Below are 5,130 nucleotides of genomic sequence, written 5' to 3'. Positions count from 1 at the left end.
GCTTGATGGAAGGTTCGTTCTGGGTAAGTGTGGACAAGCTGACTTTTCTTCCTCTCTCCTCACTTCTTCATCAGGGGTTAATGTATTTAGTAGGTTTAATTGTGTCTTCTAAAAAATATGTTCAAATCCTTGTCCCTGATACCTGTTGAATTACCTTGTTTGGAAGTAGAACCTGTGCATATCTAAACAAGTTAAAGTCTCGCTAGATTACAATGTATCTTAAATTCAAAAACTCTTATTTATTTTTTTAAAGGACAGAAGTATTTGTTATACAGAGACACAGGGTAGACATACAGGGAAGAAGGTCATGATGAAAGAGATAGGAGAGATGTAGCTATAAGCCAAGGAATGATAACAATTTCTAGCAACTACCAGAAGCAAGATGGAGGCAATGAAATATTTTTTCCTAGAGTCTTCAGAGGGAACATGGCTCTGTCAGTACATTGATGCCATATTTTTAGCGTCTGTAACTGTGAGAAAATAGCTTCTGTCATTTTAAGCTACCAAGTCTATCATATTTTGTTATGATAGCTTTAGAAAAATACAACATATCTCAAAATGGGGAAAAGACTGTCCACATTTATCAGCCCCCTCTTACTCCAATTTAAACAGATTAAATTCTTGGTCAATGCACCCAAGAGATTGAGGGCCTATTCCTTCCACCTGCCCCCTAATCTAAGGATAGTACATCTACATCAAGATCAGCAGGCTAAGATTACATGAACCCCTGAACATCATTGCTCCAGATCGATTTAAACTAAAAATTAAAGAGACAAATGACTCATAAAATAGGTAAAACGTATAAATACAGAGTTCTCCAATAAAAATGTATAAGTGACCAATAAGCACATGAAAAGATGCTTATCATTAGCTATCAGGGATATAGAAATCTAAACTGCAAGGAAATATCCTTTTACACCCATTAGGATGGCTATAGTAAAAATTATAATTATAACAAGTTTTAGCAAGGATGTAGAGAAATTGCAACTCTCATATATTACTCGTAGAATGTAAACTGTTCCAGCCACTTTGGAAAACTGTCTGCCTATTCCTCAAAAAGTTAAATATATATGTATTGATATGCTAAGCAGTTCTACTCTCATATACTCAAAAGATTTGAAAACATGTATTCAAGCAAATACTTGTACACAAATTTTCATATGAGCAGTGTCCAAATCAGCAAAAAGGTGGAAACAATCCAAATATCCATCAACTGATGGATAAATTAGGTCATTAGGTCATGCTATATCCATAAGTGGAATATTATTTGGCCATAAAAAGGAATAAAAGTCTCATCCATGCTACCATATAGGTGAAATACAAAAGCACTATGCTAAAGTAAAATATGCCAGACACAATAGATCACATATTATATGATAATGCATAGATGAATTGTTCAGAATAGTCAAATATACTGAGATAGAAAGTATATTAGTGGTTGCCTAGGGTGAGGGAGAATAAGAGGATTATTAGGTGATGGCTAAGTAGTTTATGTCTTCCTTTTAGGAAATTGAAAATATTTCAAACATGATTATGGTGATGATGTACAACTATCTGAATATCTAAAAGGCATTTAATAGTGCATTTAAAATGACTGAATTGTAAGATATGTGAATTATATCTCAATAAAGCTGTTACAATGCTATTTATTAATGACTGTAATACTTAAAAATAAAAATAAACTCATTGAATTCTAATATTTGCATGACAAGATACATATATATGCCAGAAAAATAAATTTATATCTTAATGTTTCTATTTTATTTATTTATAATGAGAAATACTTGTCATAAAAAATAAATTCACATATATTTCTTTTTTAGGTTTTTGACATAGGACATTTGCTCTTGTCAGAGAGAGACAGAGACAGAAACAGAGAGAGATGGGGAGAGAGAGAGTGATAAATGACTCCCACAGGTGGAATGGCCATGTTGCAATCCCTTCTCCTCCATTCTCTTTGGAATTTTTGGTATGCACGCACACATGCCTGGCATAATTTTCAAGCCACCAGGTCCAGGACTCAGCTGCAGCTTTGTGAGAGTCCAGCATCTTAACTACCACATTACCTGCTAGGAACAAAAATCACAAATCTTAGTTGTTGAAGTTTGATGAGTTTTGATGATTCTATATACCCCTGTATCCATCAAGATGTATATGTTTCTGTTACTCAACAATATTTTTCCTCATGCTGCTGTCCAGTCCATCTCTACAGTCTCCCTAAGATACTCACTTTCTGCTTCCTTTTTTCTTTTCATCTTTTTTATTAAAGAGATATTTTTGCTTTAGGGCATATGAAGTTGCTAAAGAGACAGAGAGACAAAATGAGGGGGGTTGAGGGGGGGGATGGCCATGTTACAATCCCATCTCCTCCATTTTCCTCTTGGGATTTTGGGCACACATGTGCACATGACCAGCATGAGTTTTAAGTTCCTGGATCTGGGACTCGAACCGCGGTTGACTACATGGGAGTCCAGTGACGTAACCATTACACCATCTGGTGGTCCCTCAGTTTCTGATTTCTATCACCATAAATTGATTTCTTTCTTTTTTTTTTTTTTTTTTTTTTACTTTTCTTGATCTTCAAACAAATGGAATCATGTAATATGCATGGTTTTGTGTCTGACTTCTTTTGCACAATATATCTTCCCAGTTCAGTTTTATTCATGTTGATGCATTTTTTATAACAAAATGTGTTAATCCATTCTCCTATTGATATATACTGGTTGTTTCCAGATTTTGGCTATAACGAGCAAAGTTGCTATAACTATACAAGTCTTTCTTTCTGATTTATATTTTCATTGCTCTTAAGTAAAATACCAAGGAATAAAATTGTTGAGTTTTAGCTATGAATAAATTTAACTTTATGAGAAACTGTAAACACTTTTTCTAAGTTTTATATCATTTTATATTACACCCAGCAATAAATCAGAAATCCTATTTTTTCACATTCTCATCAATCTGATTTTTTTTGTTCTTTAATTTTTATTCTTTATTTTCTGATGCATGTGTGGTGGTATATCACTGTCATTTTAATTTCCATTTTCCTAGTGAATTATGGTGTTAAGGATATCCTTATATGTTTATCGACTATTTATATATTTTCTTTTGTGAACTGTCCAAGTATTTTCTGTATTTTAAATAGTCTGTATGGAGACCAGCAGATGGCATAGTGGTTATGTCCTGGACTCCCACATTGTTGACCGTGGTTCTATTCCCAGACCCAGTGGCTTAAAACTCACACAGTGCGTATGTACAAGCAAGCCAAATGGAGGAGAAGGGATCATAGCACAGCCATCCCCCCTAGGGGGTGATTTCTCACTTCCCCTCCCTCTCTGTCTCTAAATCTGTCTCTCTGTCTCTGGTGAGTGCACACACCCTAAGGCAAAATCCTCTTAAAAAATAGGGGCATTTGTGTTTTATTATTGATTTGTAAGAGTTATTTTTTAATATTCTGGATAAGATTCATATTCTAACATGAGATATCAGATATAATCCTATATGAGCTTCTTGTGATGCAGTTAATGAATCCAGGCTGAGCACATGAGGATATAACATTAATTAACTATGTTCAAAATACAAACTGATGATCTAATGGCTTATAAATAGAACAGCTAACATTTTCATTCTTTAAACAAGTATAGATCCAATGTAAGGGTTTTTAATTTTTTTTCCTCCAGATTACTTTTATGATTATAGGAGTAATACTTCTATCCAGGAGAGCACTACAGCATTTTTTTTTTCCTTTCCAAAAGTGATTAGTAACCTTTATCCCCTAAGTCCTTTAAAGTAAAGGCCTTTTACTGCCTCTGGCCTCAAAACAGTTTTACCTGTTCACCCAAAGATGATTCCACCTTGAAGTTAGAGGGAGACTTTCTTATTATTGATGATTTCATAACTTATTTCTCCCTAAAATGCTTCATAAGTGGCTTTATAATGACCATATGCAATAGGAAGTAACATGACCATTTTATGAACTCAGCATAAAATTGCTAGAAAATCAGTTTTAAGAAGAAAATTGTTGCAGTTAGAGATAACCTTGGCAAATAAACTGTTAGGCAAAATTAAATTCCACTGGACACAGACAATTTGGGTTAACAATATACCTATTGGGAGGCTCCATCTTCCCAGGGTAGAACATGAACCCTCAATTGCCTGATGTAGTTTTTTTAATATCTGGTAAATGCATTTGAAAACCATGTTATTTATTCTAGGTAATAGCAATTTAAATTGCTACAGCTTTCTACTTTCTCTTTCTCGAATGCAGTACCATTTTATAGATGAAAAAGAGTGTTCTTTTTGAAGGAAAAAAAGTAGCTACTGTCAAAGAGATTGAACTAGCTTGGAAGAAGGTCAAAAAAGAAATAGAAAAAAAAAACTTATTACAAAATTGATGATAAGTCTGCAGAACAATCTATGTTGTTAGGAAAAAAAATTTGGCGTGATCAAAAAAATTATTATTGTTTTTAATTGACATCTAATAGTTGTAAATTTGAGAGGGGGGCTGGGGATTAAGTTAGTCATCAGTGGCCAGAGATTTAGTCAGTTATGTCTATGTAATAGAATCTCCATAAAAAAAAACAACAAAAGAAGGAATTGTGAGAATGCCATGTGCCTGGATAATGCCACATGCCAACTCCATGGGGTCAGAAACTCCTGAACTCCTGAACCCTTGCAGACTCATCCTCATCAGCTGGCTGTTTATTTGTATCTTTTATAATAAACTTGTAATAGTAAGTAAAAGATAAAAGAAGGAAAATTCTTATAAAATTTTTCTAATTAAATACAGAAAGTCCTGAATATCTGCACTTTACTCCTTTTAGATATAAAGTAATTGAACAAATAATCAAGGGCCTTTGTTTCTATTTCTGCCTTTGCATAAAGAGAGGAGTGAAGTATCTTCCTTCCCGATCCCTCCTTTTCATTTTACCCTGTTTGCAATTCTCCTCCTCTTTAGTGTATGATAACCTCTGTCTATTTACTTGGAGTGGAGATGAGTGTAAATAAATAGCAGCCAGATAGCTACTGAAGTCAGAATCACTGGTTTAATTTAAATGCATAAAATACTGAATACTGAATTAACTTTCATTAAATTATTTGTAAAGGTACTAGAGACTACATAGGTAAGGACTA

This window comes from Tupaia chinensis, unplaced genomic scaffold, assembly GCF_000334495.1.
Source record: "Tupaia chinensis unplaced genomic scaffold, TupChi_1.0 Scaffold149552_1, whole genome shotgun sequence".
Taxonomy (NCBI): domain Eukaryota; kingdom Metazoa; phylum Chordata; class Mammalia; order Scandentia; family Tupaiidae; genus Tupaia; species Tupaia belangeri.
The sequence above is the reverse complement of the archived record's forward strand: the minus strand, read 5'-3'. Positions refer to the sequence as shown.